Source organism: Brassica napus, chromosome C8, assembly GCF_020379485.1.
Source record: "Brassica napus cultivar Da-Ae chromosome C8, Da-Ae, whole genome shotgun sequence".
Classification (NCBI taxonomy): domain Eukaryota; kingdom Viridiplantae; phylum Streptophyta; class Magnoliopsida; order Brassicales; family Brassicaceae; genus Brassica; species Brassica napus.
In genome coordinates, this window is record NC_063451.1 from 19046292 (window position 1) to 19063333 (window position 17042).

The window sequence follows — 17042 nt, forward strand, 5'->3', positions numbered from 1 at the left end:
CGATTTGGTCTTTCCGTGACGCGGGTAAAAGGACTCGGGGTGTTGCAACCCGCGTGAGACTGGCGTTGATGTGGCTTTCGGCGCGAGCGGGTACTGCTTCCCGAGTTGCTCAACCTGCGTGGAGTTCTTCATTTCTTCTTCTCGACATCTCGACGCGGGTAAACTAACCCGCACTGGTTCTCCCCGAGTTGAACTGGCTTGAACTCGAACTAACTTCATTTTCATCTTTTCTTTAACTCTCATGCCTCTAAACACCTCCAATCACTCCATAGGTCACTCTAATATCTGATTAAGACATATGAATGCAAAATGGATCCTAAAGATGCTAAACTCTTAATCTATATGATCATTATGTACAAAATGGAAGCTTAAAACAATGCAAATATGCAAGATATCATAAATGTAGCCCTAAACATCACAAATGATCCCTTAATCACCTAATATACCTAACCTATATGCTTAAGAAGTGACTACTTAATACTCATCATGAAAACAAGTTTAAGCATAATCATGTTACGAAGTAAGATTACCAATAAAACCAAGCATGAAGGAATAAATTACATAAAAGAAAGATCAAAATTTTACTACAAGAGGCAAGGTTTTCTGGCAAGAAATATTTAGGTCAAGATATGCTACTGGTCGCAAATCGTAGGTCGGGGTTCGCATTGAACAAGGTCATCTACAAATGAATACTAAAAATGTATTTATAGGTAGATAAAAGTCGTATTGGATTGACCCAACAACCCAGAGTCAACTTAAGTGAAACTGGGCAAAATCCAAAGCCAACCTCGGTCAAAGAAGATTATTGGTCCGTCACGGATGCTAGTGCTCACAATATCCACACGCCGCTGTGTGCCCCTACGTTGCTCTGTCGATCATGGTCGTCACTGCGGCCTCCTTTCTTCCTTGCTTCATTGAGGCCTACAATTGCCCGCTACAGGCACCAGGGATTGGCATTGCAGCTTCAATCATTGGCGATCTTCAAGCTCTGATATGCCCATTTTCGTCTCTCGACCGTTCTGATCAAAAGCGTGGATATCCGCAACCCCGCACTTCTCTACAAACATAAGCTCCAAGCGAACAATCTGTTAGCTAGGAGAAAAGGTGGACGGATCATCGAAGATGAGCTGAGATTTCTCATTTTGAGCCTTAAATCTTTGTTTGAGGAAAAAACAGAGAAGAGACTGTCAAAACTGCCCAGAGACTAAACCAATCAACCATGGCATATCGCAGCTTAAAGATCTTGTATGATTGATTGGTCCAGTTGATGTGCACAACATAGCTGACAATTATTTATTTCTTCATGTCATAACAGAGAAGTTAGCGGTTATCCCTACGGAGAGAGAGCTAATGGAAATATAATCATTAAAAGGATATTTAAAGATAAGCCATTGGGTATACCTATGATCGATCACTAATGTAGACTAATATATTTCCATGATATTAAATATATGCTAATCATGCAACAAAAATCAATTTCATTCGCTAGTCACAATCAAACATGCAACAAACACAATTTCTAATAGCTTCTAAAATGTCTTGGACATCAATTTCCATGAGCTAAACATACTGATCACATTATGATATTTATTGAAACATTATAATCATTAAAAGGAAATCACACAGCACAACTGAATTCTTCAAGATCAAGTCTCACATGTGCTCATCGACAAAAGCTTTGAGATGATTAAACAAAGATCCTCCTTCTCCCACCGTCTCCGCCGCTATATCTCTCCACCTCGCCGCGTTTCTCCTAAACTCCTCCGCCTTCTTCTCCATCACTTCCTCAATGCACCGCCGTATCTCCCCACTCTCCACAACAACTTCTTCACCTTCCTTCTTTTCCATCACTCTCACACCTGTCTTCAAACATTCTGTTAGAAGCTTGGCGTTCGTCATCTGATCATCCCACTGCGGAAACGCAACCACCGGAACTCCGGCGACCAAGCTCTCCAGCGACGAGTTCCACCCACAATGAGTCACGAAACAACCTATCGATCGATGCTTCAAGATGCTAAACTGACTGCACCAAGAAACCACCATTCCTATCTCATCAAGCTCTTCCCTGAAACTCTTTATGCCCTCTTCTTCTTTCTCTTTCTCACCTTGTTTACATTTGACCGACTTTTCAGCAATCACCCACAGAAACGGTCTCCGACTCTCTATTATCGCCTTGGAGAGCTCCACAAGCTGTTTCTTGCTCAACACGTCAAGCGTGCCAAAGGAAATATATAGCACAGACGAATCCGATTTTGTATTCAACCACTGGATGTATTCATCGTCAACCCCAGAGTCGGTTCTCGAGGTTATCAATGGACCGATGGGGACAATCTTGAAATTGTCAAGAACCGAGCTAAGAGCTTCTTGTTCAAGCTCACTGGAACTGTAGAAGAGGATCATAGGGTTTTCCTCTTTCTTCAGTGACTCTATCTGATCTTAATACGCTTGTACAAGAAAATTATATGTGGGAAGATCACGGAGACGGAGCTGTGGCAGAGAGGGTAAATTAACAGCACCTGAAGGGTCGTTAGTAGCTATCTCTGAGATTGCATCTGCGTCGCCGTTGAAGTGGTGGTACAAGATGGAGAAGTGTTTGAACGGGATTTAGTAGACTAAAGAATTCAGAGATGGGATGACTAAAGACGTTTTATTAGATTTAAACTGGAGGGTTACAAGAGTGACAGGAAAGTGACAGAGCAACAAGATCAAAGAGTAACAAGATCAAAGAAATAGCCTAAAACCCTAGATCTAGCCGCTCAGTCTGTTCAATGGTCCAAAAGTCTTCCTCTTGTTGCTTCTCCTTCCCTTCTTATAGGACTCCTGCCCCTGATGCCCTAATTTCGTACCTCTTTGAGCCTTGATGCGAGAGGCCGAGTATACGGGCCTGGACAAGGCTCCCTCCAAGCCGGGCACTTTTGGTCGACTTATTCGACCGGCTAAAAGTACTCTAAGGTCAAGCCGATAGGTTTCGCCGCCGAGCCGACCAAATCAATCCGACTTGCTGGATTAGGGCCTGTTATTCGATGGGCCTTGTGGAGGGGTGTAATCCATCTCCTACAATAAGTCCCCCCCCCCCCCCCCAGTTCACTTGTGAGCGACATGGCGGTCAAAGTGAATTTGTGGGTCAGGTTTATTCGGATAACAGGCTCTAATACAAAGGATAACCCTTCCCATTTAGTCGTCGGTATGTGTTTTTAGTCGCATGACGTCCTGTGAGCGTCTCTAGTCGCTTCGAGTAATGTTGAGTCGTTGATGCGCGCTTTCGCTTCTCAATCTTTACGATGAGATGCAGTTTAATCGGGCGATACATCGTTTTGGGTGAAAAGGCAGGGACCGGTTTTGTTGGTTAACCGGAGACCGGTTTGAACAGAGATCAAGAATCGATGCCGGTCTGACGACCCGGTCGAAAACCGGTTTCAGCGAGAAGCCGAACCATCGCGAGTAAGTTCTTGGGCATTCAGGCGGCCTTTGAGGGCCATTTAGGCCTTCATAGACCTAATAATTGCGCTCGAAAAGCGTGCCTTCATCTTTGCTATAAATAGGTCTCTCTCCCTCGCTTTCGTCATTCCATTTTGCAGATTCAGGTATCCATTTTCTCTCCCTTCTCTCTACTTTTACTTTCTCTCTCTAGATAGGTTTCTCCTTGCATAGGCTCATCGGTATCGTTTTGCGGTTGTAGTCGTCCCCTAAATATAGGATCATGCCTCCGAGAAGTCGATTGTCGCGAGAAGAAAAAGGGAAAGGCGTCGCAGATTCTCCGAGTCCGATCAGAGATGCACGGGCGACCGACAGTCCACTGGATGATTTTGACTTGATTCATCGTGACGCTCTTCGAGATTCAGATAACATGACCCTATCTCAACGCCTTCTGGTCGCTGATGCTCATAGGATGATCCGTGATGAATGCGTGGATCGCGTTGAAGTCGGGAGCAGTGACGTGAGCGGTAGCGGCTCTGAAGCGTCTAGCCAAGCCTCAAAACCTTTGAGACGAGCTAGTCGGGAGGTTCCTTTCCACCAGATAGACTGCCGTCCCACGATCTATCATCCTGGCGGGATCTTCGAGGAACTCTGTCCACTCCCGCCTGAATTGCTTCGTGACCCGCGGGCTCAGTCATGGGGGAATGTCTTCGATTCTTGCTCCTCTCACAAGACGGTGAGGGATTTGTTGAGGCGAAGTGGAGGTGCCGGCGTTACATACATCATTCCTTCCAAGGGACAACGTCCATGGTCGCCTCCGATTGGCTATCAGTGTGCCTACGAATCCTATTTTTGAGACCATACGAAGCTCTGGTTTCCGATTCCCCGACTGATCACGTCTTACGCATTTCGTCGGGACATCGCAATCTGTCAATTGCTTAACGGGTCGTTGCGCATTGCGGTTATGCTGATGGTGATGGCAGCGGAGATAGACGTTTCGATGAGTGTGAGAGTAGTTGAAGAGTTAACTTTCACGAAGGCGGAGCCACATGGAATATTTTCAGTGAAGATGCGCTCGAGCTACAACGTCTTGGCTGGGCAGCCGAACAAGACGAAGGACTGGCAGCACTCATATTTTTATATCAAGTCCGACGAGCATGCCTTCTCGGAGCCACCTGGGGACGACTACCACGTTTTATGGAACAAAACGCTTGGTAGATAGTGTTTGTTGTCATCATGCATTATTCGAGTATTCTAACAGCGTGTTTCTTATTGTTGCAGTTCGCCACCCGAATACAATCTCATACCCGGAGAAATTCCTCGAGAGTGACCAAGCGATCGCGGCTCACAGCCATCTCCGTTGGCCTGATCTTAGTCGAGAGTGGATAAGACGTCAAGAAGCTCGGATTGCTAGAGGTGAGTTCATCGGTCTTTCTCCGAGAAGTTTTATCAACAACTTATCTGCATCGGGGCTATGTTTCTGTTGACAATTTAGTCTCTTTTTATTTTTTACAGTTGATTGGGAGTCGAGGCTTCCTGTTGTACTCGGGCCCCGTAAGTCGCGTCTATCCCTTTTTACTCGGAAACAGCAAAAACTTCTAGACGAAGCTAGAAAGATGGACGGAGTACCGGATCTGAGCGTGTTATTGAAGGGGAAGCTGCAATTGCTTTCGAAGAAGTCAATTCCTGCCGATGTGCAAGGGTCGACCAGTTTTGACGCAGACCGAGCTTCCAAGAAAGGAGCTCCTGGTTTGGTCAACGAGGACGTTGGGGCGGAGCCTTCTGCCTCGGGTCCCAAAAAGAAAAAGAAGAGCAAGAAATCCAGGAGGAAAGCAACCGAAGAGCTTCCTCTTGAAGAGATCGCTTCTCTCGACGAAACCTCTGAGGGTTTGGAAGCAAGGAAGGAAAAGGGAGGAAGGAAGAGACCTTACGAAGGGGCTACTTCCTCTGCTGATCACGGAGAGGCGCCGGCAGTAGGGCGAGAAGGCGCTGCAGAGGGTCCCTTCGAGTCAAACCGTTCCGAAGCGGCGCCTGAAGATCGTCCTAGAAAGAAGAAGAAGAAGAGATCTATCGAGGCGGAGCCGCGTCCTTCTGATGCGGAGGCGGGCCTGGTCGAAGTTGTCGCGGGAGGTGGCGTTTCTCTCGAATCCCCTCCTGAGGAAAGAAAGGTCTCAGCGCGGGGCAGTGATCCTGTTGCGAGTGAGAGATCTGTTCCTGATCGAGTTCTACCGTAAGGAGGGGGAAGATCGAGTTCCCCGATCGCGTCGAGTTTTCCTACAACGAGACGACTCCCTTAATCCTTAATCCTCTTAGGTGCGCGGAGTTGATGCGCCAAATTCATGGTGGGACGAAGGATATGCCACAATTGGACGACCTTTACTTCAAGAACGAGTACATAGACGCTGCTTCCTCAAGAGCTCGGGTAACTGCGCTACCTTTCACTCTTTATCTCCTTCTTTGATTTGTCGGGTTCATTCATCTCACGTGGTCTGTGTTTGTCGTTCTGCAGAGTGACGGGAGTATGAACTTCCTCGTTGAGAAGTACGACAGTACTCTGAAACAGACGATGATCCAGTTGGGATCTTCAGAGAAGCTTGCCTAGGCGAGGTTGAAGGCCATTGAGAGAGTAAGGGCGGAGCATAAGAAGGCTAACGAGAAGGCGGCGGAGGAGAAAGATATTCTTCGAGTGAAGTTCGAAGAGCTGGAGGGCAAGCTCAAATCTGCCAGAACAGCGAGGAAAGAGCTCGTCCGAGAGAACAATCATTTGGAGCAAGCGGCCGCGAACCTGGAGAAGGAGAAGACCGAGCTAGTCGAAGAGAGAGACGCCGCGGTAGACAAACTGATCAGAGAGAGGCAACGCTTGAGGGACTCCCGGAGTTTGGAGGTTACTCGTGAGAGGGAAAGAGTCGAAGCTGCTATGGTTGAGAAGGCAAGTCGCCGTTTTGATCGCGTGCGCGACCATTTTACTCGTCTGGAGGCTTTTGAGAAGGCGAAGAACCTGTATGGTCAAGCTTCGGGAACGAAGAAGTGCCTCGAGGTTATAAAGGCAAATGGGACGGAGATTCCCCAAGAAATGATCGATGTCTTCGCTGAGCAGGAGAAACTGTACGAGGCGGAGGTTACGAAACTCCGAGTAGGGCCACTGTCTGATAGCGACCTCACTCTTTCTCCGCTGGTCCTTCCTTCTCGTTTCGTCGCGGACAGGTTCAGAACGTCATTCGATCCTTATGGGTCGAACATAAATTTGATCGGGCCAGAGACGTCTTCTCGACTCGTTACCTCACTCGAAGTTTTTTAGGAGCCATCAGAGGAGCCACTGGTTGACGTCACGTCTATCCCTGCTGAACACGTCAAGTCCCCGGTGGGAAGTGGTCTTGATGAGCGTCCAGAGAATGAGAATCTGGAGGGGTTTCCTGGAAAGGACGACCTCGAGATGGGCGATACTCTGGTTCGAGAGGAAGAGACCGTGAACACGGGCATCGAGGATCCTGTACTTGTCTCAGATTCTTCCTCCGAGGGACGAGAGGATGAAGAGAAGGAAAACGATAGAATCGAGGATATGTCGCTGCCGCGGCCTGTTGAGGAGAAGACGACCTGGGAAGCTGGGGATACAAATGTTCCTCCACCTCCTGCTGTGGACTCTCTTGTCCCTGTTTCTACTCGGGTGCTACCAAAGGTCCTGACGATCAAGATTCTGCGCCTTGATGCTTCACTTGTGTTCTTTTCTTCTCTTTTTTTTTTGTTTGTGGTCTTGATAGACCCTGTTGTTGTACGATTAGACATACTTTTATTTTATCGGCAAGTCGTTGTTTTAAGCGGACTTTAAATTTGTGGGTTGTTGTGTTTCTTATCTGTACTTGCAAACTTGTTAAAGTAAATGTCAGTATCTTTAGAGTCTCGCGATATACTCGCTTAGAAACAATAGATTCCTGACCTTTGGCTTTTGCAAATAGATAAAGAAACGAACCGCTAGGGGGCTTTATTCAGCTCTTGTCGTGTTTCGATCGAGATGACGTCTAGGCGCATCGTTTTATTTCGAAAACAAGGGACTGAATCTAAGAGTGGAAGGTTCTTTCGTCTGTTTCCTCAATGAAAATCGAGTAATCAGGTAGCTAATCCGTTACGCGTTCAGTAGAGGAAAGGTTAAAGATTCACTCCGTTTAGTCGGTCAATGCTCCTTGGGCATAGGTGACTAGCGACTGTTGGGTCCTCAGGCTAAGTGTCTGATCAGGACATAGCTAGGAAATGGAACGTGAGTGTCCGCGTATCTCCTGCTGGAGATACGGGAGCCGTTGGTTTTGATAACAAGTGTCTACTCGTTAGAAGTCGAGACAAAGAACATGATTTTGACTTTGGTTTTGTTACAGCTGGACCTCGGTTGAGGATCAAGCCATTCGTAGTTCATTTTTCCCGAGTGAAAGTGGCCGTTGGAAGTGCATTTACTTGGTCGAGTAGAAGTGACCGCAGAGGTGCATCTACTCTGTTTTTTTTTTTTTTTTTTTTTTTTAAAGTAGAAGCGTCTTAGGTGCATTGAGTTCCATGCTCTTGGCACTTCTTCTCCGCTTGACGTTTGAAGTCGGTAGACTCCTGGTTTCACAACTTTGATGATTTTGTAAGGTCCTTCCCACCTAGCGCCGAGTTTGCCGGCGTTCAGCTCCTTAGTGTTCTCGAACACTTTGCGCATGACAAAGTCACCGAGTTCAAGGGGTCTGGCTCGGACCTTTTTGTTGTAGTAACTCTCTATCTGATGTTTATAGTTTTGGATTCGCAGCAGAGCTTGGTCCTGTCGTTCTTCAATTTCATCGAGGGCATCAAGCAGCATCTCCTTGTTGAGTTCGACGTACTGGGGCATTTTCGAGCATCGGAGGCTTGAAACGTTAACTTCTGCGGGAGCCATAGCCTCGACACCATATGCAAGAGGAAAAGGTGTCGATTTGGCCGACCCTCGTGGTGTTGTGCGGTGGCTCCATAGAACTCCGTCGAGTTCGTCGGCCCAATGACCCTTTTTCAGGTCTAAACGTTTCTTAATGCCGTCGATGATGAGCTTGTTGGAGGATTCCGCTTGGCCGTTTCCCTGTGGGTAACGAGGGGTAGAGGGGCTCAAATGAATGTTCCATTTGCTGCAAAACTCCTAGAAGTTGCCCGACATGAACTGTGATCCGTTATCAGTAACGATTTCGTACGGTAGACCGTGGCGGTAGATAATATTTTTCCAGACGAACCCACGGACTTCTTTGTCGGTGACTTGAGCGTAGGCTTCAGCTTTGATCCATTTGGTGAAGTAATCAGTGAGGACGAGAATGAAACGCCGCTGGCGGGAGCATGGAAGAGGTCCTATGATATCCATTGCCCATCGCATGAACGGGTACGGCGCGACCGTCGTTCGTAACATTTCAGTTGGAAAATGGATGCTTGGTGCATGTCGTTGGCATTTGTCGCAGCTTCTGGCGTAGGACTCGCAATCTGCGTTCATAGTCGGCCAGAAGAAGCCTAGGCTTCTCACTTTAATTGATAATGCTCGTCCGCCCGAATGGTTTCCTCCAGCGCCATCGTGTGTTTCGGCCATAACCCTGACCGTTTCTTCGCCATGGATACATTTGAGGAGTACTTTACTCGCAGTCCATCGATGGAGTTCGTAGTCTAGCACGACATAATGGGCACTGCGCATTTTTAGTCGGCGGGCTGCTCATTTCTCGGTTGGAAGTTCCCCCTTTGAGAGATAGTCGATGAACTCAGTTCGCCAGTCGGGGCCGAATTCATCAGTAATGAGAGTGTTGGTTTCGGCGATTGGGGCTATGATGATGGTTTGGTCCGTCGAGATATCGATCCTCGGCTTCTCTATGCGGTTTATTGGAATAGTTTGTTTAACTTGGTCACGAAGCTTGCTTCCAAGGGCTGCAAGGGCGTCGGCGCAGACGTTTTCTCCTCTGGGAACTTTGACGAGTTCAAAAAATTCGAACTCTGCGGCTAAGCCATGTCCTATCTTGAGGTAGGCGTCCATCCGATCGTTGCGGGCGTCGTAATCGCCGCTAAACTGACTGGCGACTAACTGCGAGTCGCAGTAGGCGCTTAGGCGTTTAGCCTTGACAGCTTTTGCTAAGAGGAGTCCAGCGATCAAAGATTCATATTCTCCTTCGTTGTTCGAGGCTGGAAAGCCGAAGCTAAAAGACTGCCTGATCAGTTCGCCGGTCGGGGATTGCAGTTCAACTCCAGCACCTGCGCCCCTGTTAGTCGAAGATCCGTCGACATGCAGTGTCCAGTTTGGGTTTGGGAATGTGAGATCCTGCTCTAACTTCGGGGCCAATTCGATTAAGAAGTCTGCGAGAACCTGAGATTTCGCTGCAGTTCTGTTCTTGTAAGTGATGTCAAGCTCACCGAGTTCAATAGCCCACTTCGTTAGTCTTCCGGACCTGTTTGTATTTTGAAGTATCGTTCGGAGAGGCTGGTCGATTAATACTTCAACCGAATGTGACTGAAAGTAAGGGCGAAGCTTTCTCGCCGCTTAGACGACTGCCAGTGCCATCTTCTCCAAAGTTGGGTATCGCGTTTCTGGTCCGGTCATGCGCCTACTCGTGTAGAAGATTGGCTTTTGCTCACCACGATCCTCTTTTATTAGAACACTACTGACTGCTGCTTGTGATACTGCGACGTAAAGAGATAGAACGTCGCCAACATCTGGCTTGGCGAGAATGGGTGGTGTTGTCAGATAATGCTTGAGTTGGATTAATGCCTCCTCGCATTTCTCATCCCAGATAAACCTTTTGTTACCTCGGAGGAGGTCGTAGAATGGCAAGCATTTGTCAGTGGATCTGGAGATGAGCCGGTTGAGTGCAGCTATCCTACCCGTAAGCCGTTGCACTTCTCTACTGTTTTTTGGGCTCAGAAGGTTCAGGACCGCGGAGATCTGCTTCGAGTTGTCTTTGATTCCCCGCTGCGTGACTATGTATCCAAGGAACTCGCCTGAGGAAACCCCGAACGTGCACTTTGCTGGGTTCAGTTTCATGCCGTATCTGTTGAGGGTTTCGAAGCAATCTTTCAAGTGACAGAGGTGATCAGCAGCGTGTAGCGACTTGACAAGCATATCGTCGATGTATACTTCCATGGTGACGCCCAGCTTGTCTGCGAACATTTTGTTCACAAGCCGTTGGTAGGTTGCTCCTGCGTTCTTCAAACCGAATGGCATGACCTTATAGCAGTAGGTTCCTCTATCCGTGATAAATGCCGTTTTTTCGCGATCGTCGGGGTGCATCATGATTTGGTTGTACCCAGAGAAAGCATCCATGAAGGTGAGCATTTCGTTTCCAGCCGTGGACTCGACTAAACGATCGATGCTGGGAAGAGAATAGCTGTCCTTTGGGCAGACTTTATTTAAGTCTGTGAAGTCGACGCAGAGGCGCCACTTCCCGTTCTTCTTTTTGACGACTACTGGATTTGCTAACCACTCAGGGTAGCGCACCTCAGCAATTGAACCAGCACCGAGCAACCGGTCGAGTTCTTCGTTTACAGCCTTTGACCTATCTGGACCGAGCTTGCGTCGCTTCTGTCGGATAGGCTTGACTGTCGGATCGACGTTTAGTTCGTGAGTTGTTATGGCCGGATCAATTCCTTTCATGTCTGACATGGACCACGCGAATGTGGACACATTCGCCTTGAGAAAGTCGAGAACTAACTGCTGTATTTCTTCAGACAGATACGCACCAATCTCTGCGGTCCGGCTTGGATCAGTATCGTCAATAGGTAACTCGAGAATTTCGCCTTCCTAGGAGCAGGCTTTATAGGTTGGAGGAGTGACAGAGTTAACCGATAAAGACGATCGTTGGAGTTTAATTGTGGCGACTAGGAGTTCCCTAGCGGCTTTTTGATCTCCTCGCAGTGTTTTGATTTTTCCGTCCGTACAGGGGAACTTGACGCACTGGTGATAAGTAGACGGAATGGCCTGCATTGAGTGTATCCAGGGGGTCCCAAGTATAGCGTGGTAAGGGGCCTTCGTGCTTACAACGGCAAACTTGACAGTTCGAGTGACTCCACATGCACGTACCGGAAGGCGGATTGTTCCCAGTATTGTTTCAGAGGATCCGTTGAAACCGGTTAATGTTCTGGAGGATGGTTTGATATCGTCGAGGTCGACTCCCATATTCTGTAGGGTCCTCGGAAGATGAGGTCGACGGAGCTTCCTGTATCGATGAGGACCTTGGTGACGTCGTACTCCCCAATTCCAAGAAATACAAGAAGAGGGTCGTTGTGGGGTACGTGAATCCCCTCAGCGTCATCCGGCGAAAAGGTTATCGGAGGGTGATTTGGCGGCCTAGTCGGCCATCTCTACGAAGTCGCGACCTGCCGACGGTAATCCTTGACGGAGCGAACGGAGTTGCCGCAAGGAGGAGAACCGCCCATGATGACATTTAGTTGACGTCGAGTTTGTACCTGCTTGGAGTCTAAGTAGGCGCGTAAATCGGTTGGTACACTGCTGTCATTTTTTGGTGACGACGTGTCGTTGCTTGACATCTTAGTTTGCTCCAAACGCCTTCGGAGGTCAATGGGCTTCGAACGATTGAGGCGGATTCGAAGATCGCATGCTCCTGCGTTGAGTTTATTCCTAAGGTCGCCGTTCGAGCATTCTTTGGGATTGGGGTCAACTGCCGAGATACGCCGTGACTTCCGTGCATTCAACGTTGTTTGGAGATCATTGCGCGTGGAGCTGTTGCTATTTTCGGGTTCGAGCTTTCGTTTCGGAACATCTCTCAAATCTTCGAGTACAGGTGTGTCATCGTTCTCATCGTCTGACGAGAAGGTTTGCTGAGAAAGTATGACCTCAATGCGTCTGCGGTTAGCTGGTTGCTTTTCGACGGCCGAGGAGTCTGCCTTGCCGTTACTCTTCGGAGCATCCTCTTCGTCATCTCGTTGTTGAGTCTCGCTATGTCGACCTTTGCCTGTAGCTTTGCGCTGGGCTCTCCTTTCTTTATTCTTGCTCCAGCTCTTGTCGTTCTTTGGCTTAGCCTTTAGGGGTTCGAACTTGAAGTCACCACTTGCTAAGGATGAGAGGTAGTGCGCATAGAGTGACTTGCACTCTGTCGTATCGTGCCCTTTGACGTCGTGATACTTGCAATGTTTGGTGAGATCGACGGTTCTGGAAGGTCCTGCCGCTGAAGCTAATGTTGTTGTAGTCTGGGTCAAGCAAACGGCGTCGACTGGTTTGTCGGACGAATCGAGCTCCCTTACCCACTTGTTCCATCCTTCTCCGCGGACTACGAGAGTTGAAACCGGAACGTTGTTCTCGTTGACGACATACATGTATCCGTCTTTGCGGCTGGTTTTATCGATTGGAGCATGCTGGCGCGGTTCTTGTCGCGTGTTGGCGTTTTTAGCCGCTGGAGCTTTGGGTGCGTTCATCTTGCTGAGAATGGCGTTAGTATCTTCTTCCATTCGGATGAAGTTGTCACATCGCGCGATAGCGTCCTGGAGCGACGTAGTTCGGTTTTGGTACAAATCCTCTCGGAATTTAGAACGAACCCACAACGTGTTCCGCAGGGCGTCGATGGCGATACCGTCTGGAATTTCAATCCTCGAGACTACAGCTTTGAACTTTTCCATGTAGTCGCGGAGGCTCTGGTCTTTGGTTTGGTTGAGGTTCCACAAGCTAGAGGCGGTAGCGCTGCGCTTGGTGAACATAATGTAAGTCTTGAGAAAAGCTGCTGACAAGTCGCGGAAGCTTCCGATGGAGTTTTCTTCTAACTGGGAAAACCAGGTTAGGGCTTGCTCGTGGAGAGTTTCGACGAACAGTTGGCAGTAGCCTGCGTCCCATTCTTCATCGAGGAGTCGAGCCCGTGCCATCGCGATGTTGAAAGCTTTCATGTGTTCCAGTGGGTCTCCGCCGGGTTTGTACTCGGGTAGGCGCAGCTTCTCTATCTTTCCGAGTTGCACACTAGTCAGAGCGCTAGTAAAAGGAGTGCGTGATGTTGCGGCGAGGACGCTCTCGATTTGCGGGGCCGCGCTGGTTACTTGATGGATCTTCTCGCTCATTTGTTGGAAGCTGAGTTTGAGCTCAGCGAGCTCGCGTATGGTTGCGAGATCAGAACCTACTGGGGGGTGGTCGGCGAGAAGGGTTTCATTAGGCTCCGAGTCGTCTGAGATTTAATCGCCTCCGGTCGCCGTTGGGTTGGTGTTAAAGAGGCGACGGCGTATCTGCTGGGGACGGCTTGTTTGGCCATCGGGAGCTGTGAGTGCCGCGACCAAAGCAGCTAGTTGGTCGTTGGTCGTCTTTTGGACTTCGTCTTGACGAGCAAGTCGAGCCATGATAGAGCTCATAAAATCTGCGGCGATGGGTGGCGCGGCTTCGGGCGTTGGGGTTGGTTCTCCGCCCGGAGCGCCGAAGGTGGCGTCGTCTTAAACCATGTAGATCTAGAACGTTCCTTTAGTCAGTCCCACGGTGGGCGCCAATTGTTTGAACGGGATTCAGTCGACTAAAGAAGTCAGAGATGGGGTGACTAAAGACGTTTTATTAGGTTTAAACTGGAGGGTTACAAGAGTGACAGGAAAGTGGCAGAGCAACAAGATCAAAGAGTAACACGATCAAAGAGATAACCTAAAACCCTAGATCTAGCCGCTCAGTCTGTTCAATGGTCCAAAAGTCTTCCTCTTGTTGCTTCCTCTTCCCTTCTTATAGGACTCCTGCCCCTGATGCCCTAATTTCGTACCTCTTTGGGCCTTGATGCGAGAGGCCGAGTATACGGGCCTGGACAAGGCTCCCTCCAAGCCGGGCACTTTTGGTCGACTTACTCGACCGGCAAAAGTACTCTAAGGTCAAGCCGCCGAGCCGACCAAATCGATCCGACTTGCTGGATTAGGGCCTGTTATTTGATGAGCCTTGTGGAGGGATGTAATCCATCTCCTACAAGAAGCAGTTAGGGGCTCGACCCAAAGAAGAGCAGAAGGGATGTGAAACTCACGCGCCAGTTCAGCCACCCAAGTGAAGTGAGGAAGATGGTGTAAACCACACAGGTAAAACGCCGGTTTTGACGCCGGTTATCTTCGATTAGTTCGGTTAGGGTTTCTCTGCCACGTCGTCTCGTAGCAGACAAGTATTGTACGGCGGCGTCTTCGCGAGATTGATCGGAGGAAGTAGATGATTTGAAGTCTTCGTCGTGGCCATCGGAATAAGTGGCAAAGATTAGGGTTAATTTCAGGGACATTTTCTCTGGAGAACATACGGTCTTTGTAGGTGGATTTTGGGGCTGCGAAGGTTACTCGAACTCCGGTTATTGTTCCGGCTAGGCGCTTGGCGAGCTCGAGAGAAGGGTTGATGTGGCCTTGTGCTGGAAATGTTACGAACAGGAAGTGTGGTGTGATTGTGATGAATCATTCTTTTTCTCCATTTCTTTGTTTTTTCGTGTTGTAGTTGATGAAAGAAAATACACATGTTTAGATTTATATGGAGGTGCTAAAATGTCGTGCAATGCAAGTTTGTGACGTAGTCTAAAATATAAATGATTTGTCCTGGCCTGCTAAAATTATTGATATATAAAACGAATGTGAACATGCAACTTACGTGACAAATTTAGTTTTTTTATAACATAACTTTATTAATATAAAAAAAAAACACTTACAACAAATGCATTTTTAAGTTGAACATGATAGCAGAAAAGTAGTAACACTATGCTTTATAATTATTTTGCATAATAGACTGATTTGCTAATTTCATCCATCTTTTTCGGTATCATATGATCTTGTGTTCGGCTATCATCTATTGTGACTCACTGTCTTTTTTCCCTTAAAAATCAGTGGGTTCGATCAATCTGTTACATCGTTGCCTATTTCATAAACTCCTGCACTAGGAGATAACATGCTTTGTTTTACCCCATATCCATATCATACGATTTCTCAAATTGACATTGATAATCATCAAACTCCATCATCTTCCATTCCATGTCTTCACATAAACATTCCATTTTTCTTCGTATTGTCGAATAAATATGAAACTCATCTCTCTGAAGTATTGGAGTCACAATCACCCATGACCATGGCGGTTTAAAGTTCATTTTTTTGTTCCATAGGACCCACAATCCTATAAATGAATTTTCTGGAAAGAATAAACGGACATGGCTAATAATCCATGGCAATGCACCGACAATGCTAAACTTCCAAGTTTTGTTTGTCAGAAGATGACACTCAACAATTAAGGAGATAATGAACTCACCAATTAGGAAGAAGATGGACTCGTCAAAGATCTGACCCAAACACTGTAAGTCTGTAACCGTCCAAAGAAACCAATAAATAATTGGTAAATTGTTTGCCCATGACAAAACCATCACGCAGCGATGACAGTAATATGAGAGATGGTGTGACGATAAAACGGACAACAATGATCTCAGTGAAATCAAAGTTATTGAAACAATATAAATTATGACACAAACAACTAGAAAACAACAGCTAAAACAAGAGTATGTACCGACCCCGGAGCCTGCGCCTGCCGGGGGTAATTGCAGAGAAAGTTTGACTTTTGTTTATTGCTTCAGAACTCGTACGGGTTGAGGGAGAAAAAGCGGTTATGACAAATATAGTTCTTTACATTATTCGCCACTACTTTCTAAATTAGTTAAATTGATTTACTATAACAACTCTTTAAATTAATACTCGATAAACTAAATAAATTTATTTGGTTTTAAGTTAATTAGACCGATTCAAAATATAATACAAATCAATTAAATAAGAAATTAATATTTTTAAAAGAAATTTATAGAGGGATATAATCCCACTAAAAATTAATAATATATATATATGTATTTATATAAATATAAAATATTGTATTTTTATATTCAAATAAAATATATTTCTGTATATATTTTTTTTTGGACAAACCTCAAATTTTATAGATTCTTACTCTGCATTTAAGGAGAAAATGTTTACAGAACATGATAACAAAACCATATTGGCCAAACAAACAACAATTACAATGAAGCAAAGAAGGATATAAGCATACAAAATACTTAAACAACTAATGGCGTGGAGAGGTCCTCTAGTCTCAACAACCAAGCTGCAAAGTGAAAGTAAGCCTTGAGAATTGAAGACCACATTCAGTGATATAATTCCTGAGATTGAAACAGCAGCAAGTGCACAATTGACAATCTTTGAAATGGCTACACACACATAGGCGATTGAACACCATTTTGATGAGCCTTTGATTAGAACTTCAATATCTGAAGTATCTCTAATCTTAAATGTTTTACTTCCTGAAGCAAACCACTTAAAGTAGATGATGAAATTGGAAGGGGAACACATTCCATAGAGGAGGAAAGAGGGCAGTAAATGTCGACAAACAAGACCCAAGGAATTGAAATGTCAGACATAACTCCATCAAGCTGCCACAATAGAATACAAAAGTACTTCAATATAACACAGGCAGAACTGCATAAAGATATAAAGAGACTGCATGCTGCAGTAAATGGCCGCACCAAGGTTAGGGACAGTGATATATGGTGTTTTTAATACCATTATATGTGTACTTTGAGTTAATTCTCAGTGCTAATTCGTGTTTAATTGATATCATTCCAGGTTTGGAGCAGGTGAAAGAGCAAAGAAGAGAGATTCAGGAAGTCGGATGTCGTTTTGAAGGATTCGATGCGGAACAG

The 17042-nt window shown here is 46.6% G+C and overlaps 1 pseudogene; it reads right to left on the reverse strand.

Annotated features, from left to right (window-relative positions):
* Window positions 1-676: 676 nt before the first annotated feature.
* On the reverse strand, window positions 677-15790 carry LOC106409591 (annotated as a pseudogene).
* Between the last annotated feature and the right edge of the window lie 1252 nt (window positions 15791-17042).